The 21979-nt window shown below is 41.9% G+C and overlaps 1 protein-coding gene across 5 annotated transcripts in view; it reads left to right on the top strand.

Annotated features, from left to right (window-relative positions):
* The window catches only part of DOCK10 (dedicator of cytokinesis 10), a 1618956-nt gene that overhangs the window by 886917 nt on the left and 710060 nt on the right, over window positions 1–21979 (top strand). The gene's annotated exons all lie outside the window — the stretch shown is intronic.

Here is a 21979-nt window from a genome sequence, read left to right as displayed (position 1 = left end):
GATCTGAGGAAACTTCACTTGGATGTTTTTGTGGACTCTTTGGGACCTTGATGGATCTGACTGCTTTGCCTACCTTGCCTTCCAGCTGTAAAGGCAGGCAAAAGCTATTGTTTAGCCAGTGTTTCTTCTTCTACTCGCCACTCACAGACCCCATTAGAAATCAGTAAGTTATAGTGAAGAAGAAACGGTAATTGAAGTATTCTGCAGTATCCCATGCGGCCAGCTCTAATCTTCTTTTACCATGAACTTAAGAATAGAAGAAGGTTCCATGGCGAATCACACTGTTGGCCATTGCAACTGACACTTTTAAGTTCAAATGCAGTCGCTGATTCAGTTCATAGCCAATCGCACCTTACAAAAAAACAATGCACAGTCCTTTTTGATGGTTTATTTAGTCTGCCCGGTGATCAGTGGATGACATGGAGCCATCTCAAGCTGAATGCTTCCAAAACAAAAATACTCACGTGTGGAAAAATGATGACCCTCTCTGCACCTGGCCTGATGATCTGGGACCACCTCCTAAAGTATCTAAGGAAGTTAGAAACTTTGCAGTTATCCTGGACTCGAAGTTAACAATGAATGCTCAAGTGGACAAATTAGCAAGATCAATCTATATCGACCATTAAAACTGTGCAAAGCATCTTTCTCCACGTCGGTTTTTCACATAAGATGCACACTACTATTTCTCTTGTACTCTCTAAACTGGATTATGGCAATGGCCTCTATCATGGATCATCTCTATCTACTATGAAAAAACTACAACACATTCAGAACTCAGCTGCCAGACTTCTTCTGCTTATAAAACCACAATTTCACATCTCACTTGCCTTGAGGGACGTACATTGGTTCCCAGTTGCCAGAAGATCCACCTTCAAGGTGCTTTGTATCCCCCAAAAAGCAATACATGGAACAGGATTACTTTTCATCAGGAATCAAATCACTAAATACATTCAAAAAGGACACCTCCGCTCAAGATTGGCACCCTGCCTCAAAACACCACCATGCAAGAAAAAGACAATAGGTAGTACATCTTTCTCTGTTCAAGCAGCCAAACTATGGAACTCATCACCCCCAAATGTAAGACCAAATATAAGATCCACGGATAACTATCTTATCTTCGGAAGACTACTCAAGAGTTGACTGTCTCTTTTCTCTAATCACAATATTCAAACAGCAATGCACTGCATTTCCCTGTGTATGTAAATATTTATAATTTGATCATATGTATATATAAAGATATTTGTATTTCTTTGTACAAATATGTATAATAACAATTTTATCTTAAAATATATACATTCTCTTCATGCCTGTTTTAACAAAGGTATATTTTACTTACAGGTCAATATATGGTCCACCTTTATCACTGATCACCACTGTTCTAAAAGGCCCATTGGTCATACTATTTGATAGTGCAATGAAAGTACATGATGGCGAGGGCACCTATTTTATGATCCACAATGAAGCTAATTTGTGGGGGTCAGTCCCCCCAGACACTCCATTCCACCACAAGTTTGTTCCTGATAATTCCCCCAGCTATGCTCTTAACAACAGCATCTTTCACAATTCTTACAAAAGACTACCTTGTAAGAGTAAAGGCAAGAATGAAGGTAATGGGGAGGAGTTTGCACAGGGATATCTTCCAGGCTGAGATGCTTGTAGTGAAAGATATAGAAATGAGACCGGCCATCAGTGCTATTAAAGCCAATAATGGCTTAGCAAACAAAAGCAGCTGAAATTAACGCATCTCTGAAGTGAGAGGCTGACCATTGTGGATGTCAACACTAGATGAAGTAATGTCTTTAATTGTATAGGCAGTCTGGATCCATTCAGATAAATGGGGAAAATAAATTGAGTTGCTTCATCTACTGGATACCTATACTGTTGCTATATTCTCCAAATTGCACAACTCAAACACCCTAATATAGAAACTGCAAAATGAAAATAAAAAGCATGAGGAGACTTGCTGCTGAGTTACAGTAATTGATAAGCTGGTTGAAATAATGCGAAGAGTGATCCACGGTATGAAAAAATGAACTTAAATCTGTGAATGACAACAAGGCTTCTAGCAACATGTAAACTTGCTCACCTGCAAGGGAAACCAAGCCGCAGGTGTATAAAGTGTAAGATTCTGAAATTGAAGTCATGGGAACTACAAAGGGGGATACAATGCATGAAGGAGTCAAAATGTCAATGAAGAATACAAAATGGCTGAAAAAAATATATAAAAAAGAAAGACAGGCACAGAATAAATTTAATGGATGCTTTTCCTAGGACCTTAGAGCATCCCCAACTCCAACCGGTATCTGTGATATGAAGAATTCCTCAATACCAGCTAAAGGGGCAGACCCAGCGAACAGGTATTCCTCAATAAGTAACCACTCTATGAATCAAGGCAGCTCAGGCCTCTTAGATGCTGGAAATTTGCCACTGATAGCTTACTCATTAATTGATGATGCGTGGGCCCAAAATTTGGCAGAAAATAATTCTTCCCAACCCAGTGTCAAACTAGCAAGCAAACCAGCAGTTAGCTCTTCGTGGAACACTGACCATCCCCTCCAGAAAACGTAAGCAATAAAAATGAGGTGAAAAACACTTGAATCTTAGTAAACTTACATAACACAAGTCATATTGGCCAGCAGGTTAGAGTACCTAATAATGGGTAAACTTGAGTTGATAAATTTCCTATGATGAACAATGAACCTTATTCACAGGCATCCGATGGGTCAACTATAGCAGCAGAGTCCGCAGTATCAAAAAGCATAACAAATGTGGCTGAGACAAAAAGTGGATTGACATAGTTTTTGTATCCAGAATTCTGTTCAGAGAATGGGAAGACAACTCAAATAGAAACATTATTTAAAAAATCTGTACAGCCCTGGCCAATCTGCTCCAACGGCATAGAAAGAATTACCTTCAAGTCCCTTCAAGAAGGACAATGGAATGAGAGTATAGTGGCTACATTTACAAACAGTAAAATCATTACATGCTTGAAAGAAAATTGCTTGCAGAATGGGGTGTCAAACCCCCAGATTAAATATCCAGCTGCATTTCTGGAGAAGTGTGATTTTATTAATTGGCACAGGGTTAAAGAAGGGTGCCAGGGCTAAGCACTGTGCACTGTTTTTTTGCAAGATTGATTGGCTGTGAACTGAATCAGAGGCTGCATTTGAACTTAAAAGTGTCATTTGAATTGTCCAACATTGTGACTTGTGATGGGACCTTCTTCTACTCTTAAATTCATGGTAAACGAAGATTAGAGCAGCTACCTGGAATACTACAGAATAGACCCTAACTACTCTTTGTTTTGCACTAATCTGATAGACAGGAATATCAAACTGTGCACTTGGAATATTAGGGGGCTCAAGGCAGCCTTGCTACCAACGCCAAAATTGTTTTACCTCATTTGCTTACAGGAACAGTGGAGTCGTTGTCACTGGAGAATTTTACTGAGTACTTTTCTCAAGCTACCCTATGGATGCATGATGGCCAGCCATCTCGTGGTGTTGCCATTTCCATACATAATTCAATAACTCCAGATACAATTGTACCCAACGAAGTATAAGGAATGTTTTATTTCTGCAATTAAATTGCACGAGGCGCCAATCAACTACTAATCAAAAATCCATTATAATATGTTAACTCTAAGAAAAATATATCTATAGAAAAGTTGATCTCAGCTGAAAAGGAGATTATGAATAATAATCAAAAAACAATTGGCTCATTACATGAGATTTCAGTTCTTTTCTAATTAAAGGTGACAGTGAGTCTTAATTGTATGACATAGATGATATACGTAATTGAAAATACCTCTGGATGAAGTTGCAAATATCAAGTCCTATAATAAAAAGGGAAATCATTAGTAAATGAGTTCCACAATCTAGGCCTGCGAACCCTGAACAGCCGAATCAATTCAGACAAAAAAGCTGTTTACATTTATGTTTCTCCACACCGGCAAGCCATTTTGAATTACAAGTGGATCGTGATTAGGGATTTCAAGTATATTTTTAACTTCACCATCAAACCCACTTTTCTAAGCAACCATTTCATTTAAAAAGCCACACTATCTTGGGAGCAAGAGTTCAACCGGCTCCAAAGAATATTAAGTTCTGTCGCTGAGGTGGAGCAAACTAAGAAACTCAAATGGCAGACACCAGACAGCCAGAAGAGTTTCTGTAGGGCAGGCAGAAATGCATCCAGATCCACCTAAATGAAGAGCAGGACTTCCCTTCATTTATTAACAGACTTTTTTGCAGAGATACTTGAAGTGGCCTCCAAAACAACAGAAAGTTCTATTACTTTCAGTCAAAGACAATCACTTACTCCCTGTCTGATCTCTAGAGATCATTTAGAACAAAGGAATCTAAAGACGATGCTAGACATAACTAAGAGGCATTGAAAGCAGAGCCATGGAGACAGAGCCTTAGGAGCGGAAATTAAACATGTTTGTATCTTCTACTGGCAAAGCTCTGGGATTTAAAAAAGATCAAGAATATAAGCATCTGATCATATTGCATGAAGCAGAAAAAGGTAAATATTCCCAGCAACTCTGGTTTACTTTCAATCTTTATTTAGCAAATCAAAGTAAGTCTCATCCAATGAATATTCAACCAGCGGTGTGGATCCGCTACATCTCAAGTCTATATTATGAGAACAGTGTTTTACCGAATAAGATTTCACCAGAAAGTCCCCAATTTACCTGTGAAGTAAAAAAGAGTATACTACAGCATGTGTTGTAGAGCCTGCCATCAAGGTCCATCCATAGCAGTAGGGATCTGGGGACTAATGGAATAGCAGCATCCATCTTTAAATCAATGATGAGTCTTTGGGCTATCATTTTGTGTCCTCTGTACAATTCATGCTTAACTTTTGATAATATTCCTGATAGCTGGAGAGGCTTGCTGTTGGTACCAATACACAAAAAGGGGCAAACAGAGCTCCACAGAATTATCCACAGAATTATCATTTTATTATGCTATTGGACATTGAGAACACAATACATGCAAAGTTACTGCTAAAGGTACTAGCGAAGTGGGCCCTAGAGATGCGACTCATTCCTTTTCCTCAAGCAGGATTCATAAAAAGAAAACACCTTTGGTTATAAAATCAATCTGCTTTATGCTGCCTTCATAACATTTACAACAGCCTTTCATAACATTAATAGAGGTGAACTTTGGGCAAAACTAACTAAATGGGGTATCCCCTCGCCTTTGTTGAATGCATTAATTGGTCTAACATGTGGGTTAAGTTCAAATTAATTTCCCAAAGGATTACCTCAAGCGAAATTCCACAAATAAGGAATTAAAGCAGGGCTGCATATTGGCACCCTTACTGAGAAGAGAACATGAGTCATTCAGCATAAAACATCAATTAGGAACACAGCAATTTTTTACCTACCACCTTCTGACATTTAATAAAGATAGTTTCCTGTCCTGACACAAGCCAAATCTGTGAAGTTATGGATTGTAAACACTTCCCAACCATTCTTCATGGCATGGTTGTCTTTAAAGACAAATTGGAAGAATGGCTAGAGATAATCTATCGCCATGCATTTCATCGCCTCAACGCCTCCTTGCAATCCCAGTTAAGATGGGAGCCTAATCAAAGCAACTTTAAGCCACTTCTTCAATCCTGATTTATTTTGACTTGAACAAGTTAAGAAAGCCAATACCCTGAAGTTCCATCTATGGACCATGATAATGACTAGTAGCTTTAGGTGGTCTTATCTGGAAAGGTTGTTAAAACACTTAGAAATTACGGACCTTTGGGGTAAGGGGTTCCCAAATAAACCTTTTCCAAATTTCAAAATAAACATGCAAAATGATCTGTGAAATTGGATTTTGAGGACCTAGATAAAAAACTTTGTGCTAATCATCCTCTCCCTGTATGATACCGCAGCAGCAACTCACTTTCTGAATCAGCCCTGGCCAATAGAGCAGAAAAGAGCCCTGTTGAGATACGCTTTGGGCTCATTCACTTAAGAGCTTTTTTGTATGACAGACTGGGGAATGGCTTGGATCGTTCTTTTCACTTGTGTGTGGCGACTTCTGAGTCATTAACCCATGTTATTTGTATTTTCCCTAACCTTGCAGCAGCACAAATATAGTGGCTGAAACCAATGTTTAGATCTTTGTCCATTCAAACTTATTCAATCAACTGCAGTGGGTTTCTGCTCAAAGGGCCATTCCGGACAGATGACTGCCCACTTTCTCAAGTTTATGAAAACAGTTACCAAAGGAATAAACAGCTGTGAGAAATCGCTATCCTTTCTTGGTCAGGGCCACTAACTCTTTGGTGCCATGCTGACAGTCCCCATACGTTGAAAGTGTTTTTGCCCATTCTGTAACTGATCGCACTGCAGCACTTTTATGAACCTTTTCTATATCAGTTTGCAATATGAGTTTTAGCAATCATTTGGACATTCCAGTCTTTTAATATTTTTTTAATGTATACTTGTTTTTTTTCCTTTTCTACACAGCAAGAGGGACTGTCAGCAGATACGCATCTTACGTCCTTAAAAGCACTTGCCCCCTGCAGGCGCGGCCCACCTTTTGATCCTCATGAAGAGTGCGTGTCAGGTTGAGCAAAGGTCAGCCTGACAGACAGTCTTCATGTTCAGCTCAGGCAGTCAGGAGCGAGACGTGCACGATTTGCCCAGACTCCTGGCTGCTTGAGCTGAACTTTGCTGGGCTGAAGAGGTCACAGCTCCCGTGGGTGTGACCTCCTTGGCTCAGCAAAGGTGCCTCGAGGCCCTCCCCCTCGGTGACGAGGTAAGCCCCACCCATCTACCCTGACCTGGGCGCTTCAGGCTTAAGCCCTGAAGTGCCCAGAGCGAGTGTCAATAAGTGACACCTAATCACAGATTAGGGTGGGGTCAGCAGTCTCTCTGACCCCATCCCACTCTGTGACGAAGTTGGGACGGCTGCCTTCTCTCATGCCAGTGAGGGAAGGCTGCAGGCCCAACCCTCCTGGGACTTCCGAGCTGAAGGTAAGTGTGTGTGTGTTTTTTTTTAAATAAATGTTTAGTGCTTGTGTGTATGTTTGGATGTTGATGACTGTGCATGGATGGTGCGTGCGTGTGTGAATGAATAAGTGTGAGTGTGCTTCCCACCCGCCCCCCTCCCTCCTAAAATTGCTGGTTGCCACTGGCCTCCTGTAAAATATGTACGATGAACTTTATTACTTGTTATGATACAGAGAGTCCCTATTGAACTTCATTATAGTACTTATTGTCGGGCGCAGTTCGGCTGTAATGAATCGGTTTCAAATTTGTGTCTTTTACGATAGATCATCCGGTTTGCTGCTGTTTTTATGAACTGATTAGCTATACAATTACTTAAATAATCTGGAAATTACTTACTTTGAGTTGTGAGATTCAAGATGCAGGGTTTTTGGCCTAGGGCCCTTATCAGGCAATAGTAGTGGACCAAACACCCTTTTCTTAGTTAGCTCAGCTGAGAACTGCTATAATCGTTTTATATTTTCCTTTTTAGGTATCCTTTTTTGAACAATATATGTTCATGTATTCGTCTATTCAGGTGCATCCTTCAAATATAAATGCACATTTATTAATGTTGTTTACTAATGTTATTCATTACAGCATGATAGCTTAATTTGCTGGATTATATGTGCACATTTTGGGATTGTCTTTCCTGTAATCGATTTTAAATAATGAACAAAGCGTCATGGGAGGTAATATCACTGGTTCTTGCTTGCTTTCAAACAATTAGCAGGGTTTAAAAAAGTGTAAGTAATTGAAAGATTAGAAGAACTTTAATAGCAATTGTCTAATTTGAAAACTTTTAATAATGTTCAGTCAGAATATGTAAACAGAAACATACCATTGTGAGATAGAGTGGAACATTGTACCAGAGATTTAAAACTGAAGGACAGTCATAATCATCTTCCCTTGCTTAACGCTACGGGAAAAGTGCATCTAGCCTTGACTCTGCTTACCTGTAGGGTGTGCACAAAATTCACGAATTTGCTTCCACATAATTACATAAAATGTTGGCAAAATTATGGAAAAATGCAAATCAGTCACTGTGAGCTAGATTTTCTTGCAATATGCGCCGTTGGGTCAATTTTTGGCATGAGGACACATTTAATAAAAGTACCGCAAGGGATAGAACCTCACTGAGGACGCATTTAATAAAAGTACCGCAAGGCACAGCAACTAACGTTCTGTTGTCCCAATGCATTTGGGATGCCTCATTTCATGGTAAACTTCTGCTGCAAATGGCGCGTAATTACATGAAGCAGCGGGATGGCATAATTATAGAGATGGTGTGTAACAAGCATAGCACAAAATGCCCCAAATTATGTGAATTACTGTGGGGTAATTTACATTTTGCACAGGCCTACTTATCTGCTGGCTTGCTGACTTATAGAAACAGATGCAGCTGCTCTTGCTTTGCTGAACATTGGTTGCAAGAGGTATGCAGGTGTTTACAAGCCATGAAACTCAAAGTTTCCCCCCTTTTTGGTACTGACTTCGGTTTAGTTAGTAGAGAGAAATAATGGGTTGGGAATATTAATGTAAATAAACTTTAAGGTAGTATCATCATGCTACAATACCTTTTTACTAACCTGCCTCCTGATAAGTATCTTTGCCACTATCTTGTATACTCTTATATTAGTTGTAATTAATTTTGTGTGCTTTAGGAAAGGATTTGATTTTAATAAAACCTGAACATTCATGCCTGTTTCCTAGTATTCTTAAGTGCGCTATTCAGGATGAAAGGGTTTTGAGGTACCAGCAATCACCCTGTGAAATCTCAAAGGACAGGGCACAGGACGGGAATGCATTGTACTTGAGTGATGCTGGGAGTTGTGGGCTGTTTGCGGTCCATCAATTTTTCTGACTCAAATCGTTATACTTAAGAGCACGAGGTATAGATTACTTATTCTTGGGACGTATTTTGAAAAGAAATCTAGAAAATATATCAGGACATCTGGTGGGGGTGTCCTGTGGTCCCCTTCGTATAAGAGCCACCAGAAAGGCACAGGCCATCCACCACCTGCTTCTGTTGAATCATTGGCTGTCTGGGACTGGCTTTGATTTTGTTCCCTCTGAGCGCTTGGATATCTTTTTGATTTCTCTTGAGCAGTTGTGATTCTTAGTTTCTTCTAGATGAGAATGACAAAGGTGTGTGTCACTAGTTCACCCTGCATATCCAATACAGGAATCTGAATTTATTTGTACAATCACCTTTTAACCTGAAAGCACTTCTGATTCCTACCCTATTGAACCGCACTGCTTTTTTGAATTCAGGCACCATGGCCTTTGGAGCCCTAGAGTGTCTGCAGAGTAGACCACAATACGCTTGGGTTAATTCAGGGAGTTTGATCTCCCAGCTCTGCCCATATGCGTATTGTATGGGGGACACAGATCTTCTGTGTCCTGTCCAGGAAGGCAGGAATTCATTTATTGAAAACAACTACAGATTTTGTGGTCAGAATGCGGTATTCATTCGAGGAAAAGCCGTGAGCTGAGCGGTGCAATTTTTACACCTTGGGAGCAACGTTCCTAAAATTTCAGTAACGTATTCGCTTCCCTAGTTTTCATCAATGTGTCCTTTTTAAGTCTGTCTATTTTATGTGCGTCACATGCCACATGCTCTTAAATTACAATAAGGCATCTGGCTTCCCTCTACTTGAAGGTTCTGCTTCTGCATTCTGCTTATATTCAGTCAAGTTGAACTGAGAATCAGAGAAACGTAGCAGAACCTCTTCCTGAGACTGGAAGCAGTGGCTATTTCTATTTTTCTAAGAGGATCAGGCCTCCGCCAACTGGAGCGACAAGTCACTTCTGTTCTGCTAATGCCAAAATCTAACCAAACAGATTTTTTCCAAGGACTGCATCAAGTATCTCAGCAATGGGATCACAGACAGCGTATTAGAAACAGAAATTTAGAGTTTAAATTATATCATGTCAAATGCAAACAGGTAAGTATACATTTACTATTCTTATCCCTAAATCTACGCACCTTGAAAATACAGATATTGTCAAGGTACATATATGTAGAGTTATATATAGTAAAACTTTGCTTACCTATAAAAACTTACGTTCATGATATTTTTGTCCTTGTTATTCTTGACACCATATTTGGGCCCAGATATTTCCGTTTTCGATATTTTGTCTTACCAGCTCAGCATTGCAGTATTCAGGATAATAAGTAGGTGCAGTATCAAGGTGAAAAGAAGCACTTTCAATCTCTTAGAATTAATATCTGAAAAAGATGTCAAAACGTGAATCCATATTTAATGCCTTGGTGCAGATATTTACTTATAAATTGCTTGTTAATGCTAGCTGCCACAAAAACACAATAATATATTCTTTTTATCAGTTACAGATGTTTGCTTTTGTTAGATGTGGATTGTATAAGATGTACAGTGACTGCTGCACAGGAGTACATATGGTCACTTGCAATAAAATTATTGTGTCATTTATTGTGCCGTATTTAGTCAGGGCGCACTAATGGCACCAGTGTCACTCTAACAGCCCTATTATGCATTAAAATGGAAGTAAATGTGGAATGCATGTTAAATTGCAGGCATCAGACACTGTTGCAGTCAAAAACACTTACATTTTAATAAAGATATGTCTTTTCCCACTAATCAGGAGACGTTTCTCACACTGACTGGTCATTTATAACAAAATGTCAGGTTGTCTAGCATGAAATGTGACTAAAAATATCAAACCACTGCATAATTATTTGGTAATTAGTAGCATAAAAATCTTAAAAGGTGAGAAATAAAAAGGAGCAACAATAAGTAGTTTGAAGGGGTTTCAGGAACATCAAAAATGGGTTTACTGTAAGAGTTTTGAAGGTGCAATTAATTATGAGGGTTAATATCTTAAGCAAGGGTTGCCTGATTCACAAGTCTTCAATCTTAAAAAGATGTATATGTACGTCTGACTCACATTTTGTTTAATATTTTTAAGATGGTCTGTGTTTACATAACATATTTTTATTTTTGGTGCTTATAATTTGCATAAACTGTAACAATACTTTATAGTATTAAATAGGCTGTAATGGTATGTAAAAAGAGGCTCTTATTTGTCACACTGCTTGAAGGAAAAGGGTATGAACAGGCAATATGCTTCTTTTTTTATTATGAGAAGTACATGTGTCACCACTTAAAAGTGCCTAAAAAAGGTTGTGTAAGCTACATTCCTTAAGTGTAGAATTTGAAACTGTTTCTTTCAACAGGGTTACATCCACAAATTGCACGCACAAATTCTCACCCTGTTATTCCTTAAAATCCTGAATGAAAAATTGATATTCCAGCACTTAACAATTTTTAAGTCAACCTCTACTTCTTTCTAGCTTCTGTCTGCCTCCTCTGTATACAAGTTACTCTAAAATATCATGCATTTCTGCCTTAAAGCTCTTTGGCAGCCATAACAATATTCCAGCTAGCAATTGTGTTTAACATAGCCCCTCCAATATTCACTCTATGTCAACAATGTACTACAGAGAAACTGAATTGAATGCTTGGAATGAGCATGCAAAACTAACCCCAATAACTAATGGGCTGACCACGAACTTTAGGCTCCTGGGTAGCATGATACTCGCTGTAAAGCGTTCTGATGCCTTGTAGGGGGTAAGTGCTATACTAATACAATTTAAACAATGTTTCTTTTTTTCAGGTGCAGATTTAGGAAATCTACATGAGGTGTAGATTTGTAAAATTCTGCAAAACACCAAAGGGCAAATGTATGAAATCATTTTCAGTATCAAAAAGTCTTCTTCGTGCATATTGGCACATTGGTTGAAAAACCAAACTGTAATCTGTTAGGATGGCATTGAAAGTCACAAATCACTTTACGAACAATGATGTCAAAATTGCAAATCCTTCCGGATTCCAAAAACAAAGGAAGGGCAAGAGACACTGTCTCCTTCATAGCAATTCACAAATAAATCAACCAAAGGTTTATGGCAGGGCAGTTGTAGCATGCTCTCAAGTGGTTAATTTGTGCAGCAGTTATTGTTGCTTGATGTTGGGCACAATCAGCCCTTTTTTTAGGGTACCAGGACTCTGTCAGTTCTTCCAGTGGGCAGCAGCCCACAAGCCCTTCAAAACATTTTCATTGCAAGCTCCAGCTGCCAGTCCTTCCCGGCCCCACCCAAGCCCTTTCATTTATGGAATGCCATAGGCACGTGACACTATTTGTTGGCAAGCCATTGACAGTTAAACTCTGCCAGCTATTCATGTGGTGTTCCCCAGTGTTCAACTCTAGCCCCATACCTGTTTGACCTTACCTATATTAATATCTGTTGGGTACCTTGGGCAACATTAGGGCATTATTTCTTCATTAAAATGTACACTTACGCCAGTGATACATTACTTCAGCTAAGACTTATCAAATCTGACATTGCATTATTTCAGAACTGCCATTCAGCTGTCCCCAATGGATGTGTTCTCACTAGCTGAAACAACTCTGACAAGGCTGAAGCCCTGATAACTGAGGGAAACCAATACCTTTAGTTTTAGAAATGCGGTCTTTGGCTGTCAGTCAGGTTACCCCTGACCAAGCAAGGATCCTCACTCTAGTCAGGACAAAGAAGAAACACACCTGGTTAACCCCCACTCACCCCTTAATAGCTTGGCACGAGCAGGTAGGCTTAACTCAGAAGCAATGTGTAAAGTATTTGTACTCACACACACGGACTTCAGTGAAAGCACTACAAAATGGACACCACAACAGTAAAATAGGTACTATTTATCTAAATCAAACAAGACCAAAACGACAGAAATCCAACATACACAAGTTAAAATATGAGTTTTCAAAAGTGTTACTCTAACGAAAACAAGGGAAACTGATTTTGTACAAAGTACTTGGTTTGTGTCAAAAATAAAGCCGCAGGGCAAATGTGCGTCAGAAAAGTCAGTGATGCGCCAATTCCTTCTTTGCAAGGGAGGGCGTGCGTCTTTTTTCCTTCGGTCGGGTTGGCAATGCGTCATTTTTCTCCCTCACAAGAGAGTGATGTGTCGATTTCTGGATGGGGCACACAGGATCCACACAGAGTTGGGATGACTTTGGAGCCCAGGGACGATGCGTGGAAAATCTGGTCGTACGGTGTAAGAAAACCGCGCTGGGTGGAGCTTGCGTCATAATCAGCAGCCACGAGCAAGTGTTGCGCATCGTTTCTCTGCCCTTGATGCACCGATCTCGCAGCTGTGATGCAGGTGGAGCGTCGATTTTAGCTGCGAAGCCAGCAGCATGTTGTTTATCAGCTGTGTTGCAGATGGTGCGCTGAAAATTATCCCGCACAGAAATATGTGTGTGGATTTTCAACTCTTGTTCTTCCAACCTCACCTTTTAAGGGCCCAGGGAATGGATAGGGCACCACTGGGCAGGGCAAGAGTCTCAGCAGAGAGTCCCGGTGCTGGCAGAGGAAGCCTTTGATGGCCCTGAGACTTCAAAACAGGAAGCAAACTCAGTTCAAGCCCTTGGAGATTCTTCTCAAGCAGGAAAGCACAACAAAGTCCAGTCATTGTCCCCTTTCACAAGCCGAAGCAGCCACTGCAGGATAGCCCAACAAAGCAACGTCACAGGGAGGAGCAGCACTTCTCTGAAACCAGAAGTGATCTACTTTCCAGGGGGGGACACACTAGGGGGTTGGAGACTACATTGTGAGAGGGCAAGAACAACCCATTCAGGTGTAAGTGACAACTCCTCTCTCCACTCTAACACAGATGGCCCATTCGTATATGCCGGCTACACTCAAGCACCCTTTGTCGCACAAAGTGGAGATGCACAAATAGCCCAACTGTCAAACTGACCGAGACAGGGAATCCACAAACAGGCAGAGTCACGGAATGGTTTAAGCAAGAAAATGCTTACTTTCTGAAAGTGGCATTTTCAAACTAACAATCTAAAATCTAAAAACCAACTTTACTTACAGATGTATTTTTAAATTGTGAGTTCATAGACCCCAAACTCCATATTTCTATCTGCTCTCAAAGTGAGTTTGCACTTTAATAATATTTAAATTTAAAGGCAGCCCCAATGTTAACCTGTCAGGGTGATAGCCCTTGCTACAGTGAAACCCAAATTTGGCAGTATTTCACTAGCAGGACATTTAAAACATACCAATACATGTCCATCCTTTAACATACACTGCACCCTGCTCATGGGGATACCTAGAGCCTACCTTAGGGGTGCCTTACGTGTATAAAAAGGGAACATTTGGGCCTGGCAAATGGGCACACTTGACAAGTCAAATTGTCAGTTTAAAACTGCACACACAGACACTGCAGTGGCAGGTCAGAGCAATATTTACAGGGCTACTAATGTGGATGTCAGAACCACTTCTGCAGTCCCAATGGTAGCATTTGATTTACAGGCCCTGGGCACCTCTGGTACATTGTGCTAGGGACTTACTAGTAAATCAGATATACCAATCACGGAAAGCCAACTACACATACATTTTACACAGGAGCACTTGCACTTTAGCACTGGTTAGCAGTGGTAAAGTGTCCAGAGTATCAAAGACAGCAAAAACAGAGTCCAGCACACATCAACAACCTGGGAAGCAGAGGCAAAAAGTTAAGGGAGACCACGCCAAGGATGCCAAGTCTAACATTTAGTAATTTACCCTCTGAATTTGGATATTGTTCTTCTACCTACAGTATAAAGAACGTAATGGTAAAGATAGATACCACTCTCCAGATGTATAGTCAGGTATCTGCTGTTGTGTCATCCTGTACATATCATGTACGCAACCTCCGAGTATTGTTTCTCTTGATTTTTCATGACTGCAAACGGGCTTGCATTTCGGCTGTGATGGAGGACATGGCTGGACTACTGTAGTAACCTATATCCAGACATGAAGAACTTTCTCTTCACTAGACTTCAAGTGTTACAAAATAAAAAAGCAAGCAAGCTGAGGGTCATCCTCACCACTGCCATGGAAAACTTCTCTTACATGAATTGTACTGGTTACCTTTATTCAACCAGTTGGTTTTTAAAAGAGTAAGTCTGACTTTTTGTTCCCTTTCTAGAAAGGTCTCCCAGCAACAATTTTGAAAGGACTCATTAGATATATTCTGGCATTTTCGTTCTGCATTTTCAATTGTCTTGACTTTCAAAGGAGTTGTCTTTGGGACAGTACTTTTACCGTTCAGGCGTCTCACACCTGGACCCAGCTTCCCTGTAAAATACAAGCCATGAAAAATTACTAAAAATTAAGGAGGGTCCTCAAAATGTGTCTTTTTCCCTACTTCTTCAGACTGTTTGCCTCAGCGTCAGTCTAGTACCAAGAGATCCCCGGGCACTCTACAAACTCAATTTGAATTTAAATAAGAGTGCCACCCATGCAGTCTAGTTCCATGGTCTGACCATGATCAGTATGAGATACAGAGTAAGAGTACAGTCCACAAGTCCTACCCACATCTTGCCTTGGCTGGCTTCTCATCAGTTAGCTGCTGCAATGGCTCAGCTGGGACAGAGACATGTACAGTGCCAGTGAAGGTTTGGTTTTTGCCCATGCCATGCTGTGTCAGTGCTGTGTTATGTGCAATAAAAATTAGACACTGCGTGGACTCAGGTGGTGCCAACCAGGACTGATGCTGAGGAGCATTTGGCACTGCCAGCATGCTCACATTGCTGCCTCCCTCCTTCTAAATATGCTCAGAACCCAGGCCCACCAATCCCCTCATCTTGGGTTTGGTTAGTATGCCAGTGTTGGACCTGGCCCTTTTTTCAGAGTTATCCCCATCATTTTTATCTTTTTCCTCCTATTTTTTCTGATCTGTGCTTGCTGGCTTTTGGACTTTGGGTACTTTATCACTGTTAACTAGTGCACAAGTGGATATGATCTCTGTCTAAATTGTATTGGGGACTGGTTTACCAATGATTGGCATATTTGATTTACTAATAAGTCCATAGTAAAGCGCACTATGTGTGCCCACGGCCAGCAAATCAAATGCTACTAGTGGACCTGCAGCACTGATACGCGAGTAGCTCTGTAAACATGTCTCACACCTGCCACTGCATTGTCTTTGTGTGCAGTTTGTTTAAAATTCCAGTTTTGACCTAGCAAGTGCACCCACTTGCCAGGACCAAACCTTCCCTTTTACTGCATGTAAGTCACCTCTAAAGCAGGTCCAAGACAGCCCCATGAGCGGGGTAAAGTGTTGAAAAGGTAGGACATTTACTGGCATGGTTTCAATGTCCTTATAGTGAAATACTGCAAAATTTGGTCTTCATTATTTATTGCAAGGCCTATCTCTCTCACAGAGTAACATAGGGATTGCCTTGAAATATCTTTGAAGTGTAATGTCCCATTGGGAGCAGATAGAGATGTGGAGTTTGGTGTCTCTGACCTCACAATTTAAAAATACATCTTTTGGTGAAGTTGATTTTCAAATTGTGAGTTTGAAAATGCTACTTTTAGAAAGTGGGCATGTTCTTGCTTAACCATTGTGTGCCTCTGCCTGTCTGCTGAATACACATCTGGGTCAGGATGACATTTGGGCTGTTTGTGTATGCACACTAGACAGTCACACAAAGGGAGCTGAAGTGTGGCCTGCATATCCTGATGGCCCATTTCCGGAGTGATGGGTCTTCCTGAGCTAGAGTGGTGGGAGAGGCTGACACTTGCACCTGAATAGGGCTGTATCTGTCCTCACACAAAGTAATCTCCAACCCCTTGGAGTGTGTCTGGGGCTCAGGCAATGAAAGGCAGGGTATTGTATACTACAAATACTTCTCTTTGAAGTTTGCCTACTTCAAAGACAGAAATGGGTATATGTACTGCACCTCTGACTCCAGCTAGTTACAACACTTCTGGACTGCGGACATTCTGTCAGGAACAAAAGCTGGATGCCTTAGGAGCGACTGCCACTCTGCTTGCTGCTTTGTGGTGCTGGCCTGCTGCCTGCTGCTTCTGTCCTGAAAGTGAAAGTGAAAACTGGACTTTGCTTTCTACGTCCTGTTTTCCAAGGTTCTCCAAGGGCTTGAACTGAGCATGCCTCTTGTTAAGAAGTCTCAGGGACATCAAAGACTTTATCTGCTGGTGCCTGGACTCTTCTGCTGAGAGTTCTGACTTGCTAAGTGGTGGCAAATACAATTCCTGGGCCCTTGGAAATGAGCTCTGGTGCAACCAAAAAAGAACTAAGCACGCAGACTCCAGAGTGACTTTGGAACTGTGCAGCTGTCCAACTCTGCACTGCTGCCTGTACCTTACCCATGGTCCCCTGTGAGTGCAACAACCATGACCTGTCACATAGGTCTGATGCTGCTGCTTCACCTCCAAAGTCCCGCCACAGCGGAAGTCCCAAGTGCTGTGTCCCCGGTGTCTGGGACACCACACAGTGCTGTGACCCCATGGTGTGATTGTGACACTGCAAAGTGGACGCCTCGCATCTTGACCTGCTAGATTCAACAACCCAGTCTTGTCATAAGGAACCAATGCCTTACCGCTAATGCCGCATCACCTCTGATTCATCCGTAAGGGACCGATGCCTCACCTCCCTTGCCTAGCAGTAAGGAACCGATCACTCACCTCCCCAGTAGCAGTAAGGAACCAACACCGCACCGGCTCCAGCGGTGACTCACCTTTCTGACTCTGTGCAATGTCTGTGTTTCCTCATTGTTTTCCAAGGTACTGTCCAAACTGGGATGGCAAGGTGAACAAAAGAAGGGTGGATTAAACCCAGATCTGTGACTGGAGATGAGTGTTTGTATTGTTTAGCTCTCCGTCCATCATCCTTTTGTGTTTCTAAAGTTGCCCTAAGTGAGAGGGTTCTTTCCATACGTAGGTCCCTTGCTCACTGTGTCACTGCATTCAAGCTAGCCTGGCTGATGAAGGGTGATACCCTGAAACCTGTCTCAGGATGCTTGTTTCTGGTCCCGGGAGGACCTGGCCTGGCAGTTTGCGCTGGACTGTTCCCATGAGGAACAGGGTCAAGACTGATTTGCATATGGCTGGGTCCAAACTGGGGTGGCATGGTGAGCAAAAGAACGATGGAACAAACCCAGATCCTTGACTTGGGATGAGTGTTTGCATTGTTCAGCACTCCGTCCATCAACCTTTTGTGTTGCTACAAATACTTTACACATTACCTCTGAGATAAGCTAGACTGCTCATTCCAAGCTACCAAGATGGTGAGCAGGGATTACCTTAACTGTGTGACTTCCTTGCCCTGACTAGAGTGAGGGTCCCTACTTCAACAGGGTGCAAGCCACTGCCAACTAGAGAACCCATTGCTAACAGCCTGTTTGTGCAGAGTGTGCACTTTTCACCAACTCCGACGGCAATGGCCAGTGATTCTGGTGCTGCCAGTTTAGTGAGTCACTCACTCATTAGCCAGGTGAGTCTTGGTATTTGCATGTACCCTCACCCCACCAGTCCTGTTCCTGTACACCATGGCTCTTTCCATCAATAAGTGTGCTAAGTTACTCTTCCTGTGCTTAAACACATATATGTTTTATATAATTCTATTATAACATTGGCAAAATAAATGTTGGCTTTACCTGCTTTACCACACTTTAAGATGTCTGCTGGTATGGTCATAAAGTTCATTGTGTTTTAAACAGCTGAATAAACAAAGCAAAACTCTTCTTGACCCCCTGCATCTGTGGTAAAACTGGGTATTGAAATGTTCCCATGTCTGAGAGTGGAATGTTTTGGCAGCATTTGATTCATGATTTTAAAAGGTAATGTTTTTGGACACTAGGGAACTGCTCTCTAGTTCATGCACTTTTATATTTTTTAACTTGTGTTCTGTTGCTCTAATTTAATGGCTGAAGGTCATTTTCAGAATATTATTCTGATCACTGTAACTGTTAAGGCTTCATTGCATAGTGTTTGCTTGTCTTTAGGTTGCACATGTCAAATTGCTCTATGATCAGTGCAGTCTATGGGCATCTTAGGGCGAGAGTAAAAAACCTCTTGCTGTGGACATTTGTCCTCTTATGTACTCGTAGAAATGTTCAATTTCTTGTCTTTTTGTCAGAACCTGTTGATTTCTCCTTGATATTTTTTGTGAGGATGCTGAAGTCACCCAGTCCCAATTATAGGATCATACAAGCTCCCAACCTTCCCCGAAGAAAGCCTCCAGCTTGCAGCCCTAATGCAGTTGTATATATTGCTCAACCTTGGAGAAAGCAAAATGCATATGTACTACGGACTGACAACCCTATGTTTTCTCGATTTCTAAGCCCTTGTTCTTGTACATAGATGACAACTAACATCTACAATATGGCACAATTTCTGCAGCAGCAAAGTTAAGAAATGGGGGACGTGGCCAAGATTGTGACAAAGAGCGCTGCATAGTCACTAGATCTGCTCCCATTGCCCCTTCCTGGTGATCCTTAGTTCATCCTGGCCCCCCATGAGACAGGCATTAGGGGCTCAGTTGCCATGGGTGTGGGAGAGCCTCGGTGTGGTGGTGGGGAAGGCAGACTCTGACTCAATAGAGTGCAGCGGCAGAGAGGTATCTAGACCAATTGTGTGACACAGGCTGAATGAGACCATAATCATGCCTCATGTCTCCGAATGTGGTGCTGGAGCCTGGCTTGGAGCCACTCTGTGAATAAGGACAGAGTAGGGAAAGCATCACAGTGCACAGGAGCTGTTGATGGGGCACTCCATTGACCCAGGAGTGAATGGAGCCTGGTGCTGGAAGCTGACCACCCCCTCACGGCACCACACTCGCAGACTTATGAGAGTATCAGAACAAGGTGGCTAATACTATCCAGGAAAGCTGCTGCTAAAAGCCCTTGCGCTAGGGGAGAACAATGGGAGTGACCTAAACATGGTTTAGGGGACAATTTGAAGGTTATTGGCAGTGTACTACCACCTGATTTATAACATACTACTACCTGATTTTTACCAAGTGGGGGTGACACATTGTAACTTACAGGCCCAAATGATAGCCTCCTGCAGCGTGCATAAACCTAAGACTCATATTTCATTGCCTTGACCAACTCCATGGCGCATGGCAGGGATAGTGGGTGGCACCTACGCCCTAATAGGAGGTACGTAATGTTGGTCGTATTGAGCACTGAGGTGTGGTGTGTTAGAGCAATTATTAAGTCACTCCTGGTGGATGGAGAGAGACCCCACATTGGGCGTTCAGGCACTTTGTTGTGTACAGGCTTTTGGTGAGCAGGTACTTCTCCATGCGGGGGCATCATGGTTAAGGCCAATAATCTTTAAATGGGGAAATATGCGACACCAGCTTGTAGAGCTGGCTCTGACAAAGTGGCATTGAATTCACTCGAACAAATACTTCTCCAGTATTCTGGCAAATTTAATGACATACTAGAGGCTATTTCAGACATCAAGTCATCCCCGCACTCGTGAGGGTGCATCTCTTCAATTACCGAGACAGAGGCACTATCATGCAGATTTTGAGGGTCAGTGGCCTAAACAGTACAGAGCAAAAACTTCTTAATCTTCCCTGATTACACAAATTAAGTCCACAGACAAATGGAATCATTCCTGATGGTGAAAGAAAGGCTTCATAAACTGAATATCAGATATGGCCTCTGTTTCCGGAGAAAATAAAAGTACTCGATGGAGACAAGTCTCTGTTTTTCTCATTGCCGTGATATGTATGGGATGGGTGGAAGCCAGGGGGAGATGCCTCCATGGGGTGGCCCGACTCAGAGGATGGCTGGTTGCTTGTCAGGGGCACGAGACGTTCTTCTTTCAGAGTACGTAGTACCCCGCACAAAAGAACAGGCACAGTGAGAAAGAGCACTGCTGATGGTAGAACTAGAAAGGCTGACTCTGGAGAGTCAGATGCTCAAGGTTTCGACCTGGAGGCACAAGACATGTCAGAGAATGATGTAAGTGATCTGATTGTTGAGGGTCAAAGAGAAGGGCCCGCCCCCAAACTAATGACTGACAAGCTCCTCGCTTGAAGAAGCCACAAGTACATATCCTTTTATTTATTTATTTTTTGTAGCTGCAAAGTCAGGAGATGAGAGAATTCAAGAATGGAGGTGGGAGAGGATAAAAAAGAAAATAAATAAAAGAGAGCATGCTAGAAGGGAAGGATGAGAACAAGTCATATTGTGGGAGAAGACAGACCTGGTGTGGTGATAGCAAGAGAAGCGAGAAAAAGCAAGAAGAAATGCGGGTGAACAACATTAAAAACTAAAACAAGAAGAGGTTGAAATAGACAGAGCAGAGAATGCCTAATGAGAGCTAGGGGAGATACATAATAGAGCTGGGGTAAAAGGGGAAACAGAAGAGCATGGGTAGAAGGGGCATGTAAAAGAACAGTTGTAGACTGTAAAGAGGGAAAAAAGAAATGGAGAGAGATAGGTGACAGACACGAATTGACAAAGGAAAGAGGAAGGAGAGAACTGAGGAGAGTATGGGTAGAGGAGACAGTAAGTAGGCTAGAGGCAAAAGAGAGGATAGTGGCAGCACTGGTTAAAGTTCACCATGCATGGTGCGAAAGTGGGCTGCACATCATAAATGGGTGGTGGCTTTCTTAAGAACATGTTGGACACCAGAACTTTTTTTTCACAAATTAAGCATTGAACTGTTCTCTCCCCACTTCCCCTTCCCCCCCCCCACCACAACCACGAATTCCCTTTGCAGTCACCATGTATTTTGGCACCATAATATGTGTGCTGCGCAAATGTGAATCCAGTGATGGAGGTCTGCATCCCCTCGCATGCCTTACTTGGTGAAATGATGGGAATAATCCTTCATTATAAATGTTGGTGAGAAGGATTTCTGTGAATCCTTGCAATCAGCCTCTTTACGCTGTGTTGGATTGATACACCTAGCTCAAGCCATAGATTTACAACTCTGTAGTGTGGCATCACCAATATACTTCTGACACAGGCAGTCTTTCGACCATAGGCATCTCCCTGCACAGAAATAGTCCTTAACACTGTTTTCTGCTATGTGTGCCTCAAAATGCAGCACTTGCGGAAAGAGGAAATAAGGAGGAGAACTAAAGATATTTTTCCACATTACATCTCACTAGAGAAGGGGTAGCA

This window comes from Pleurodeles waltl, chromosome 11 (assembly GCF_031143425.1).
Source record: "Pleurodeles waltl isolate 20211129_DDA chromosome 11, aPleWal1.hap1.20221129, whole genome shotgun sequence".
NCBI classification, from domain to species: Eukaryota; Metazoa; Chordata; class Amphibia; order Caudata; family Salamandridae; genus Pleurodeles; species Pleurodeles waltl.
Note: the sequence above shows the minus strand (reverse complement) of the source record. Positions and strands in the feature narration are given on the sequence as shown.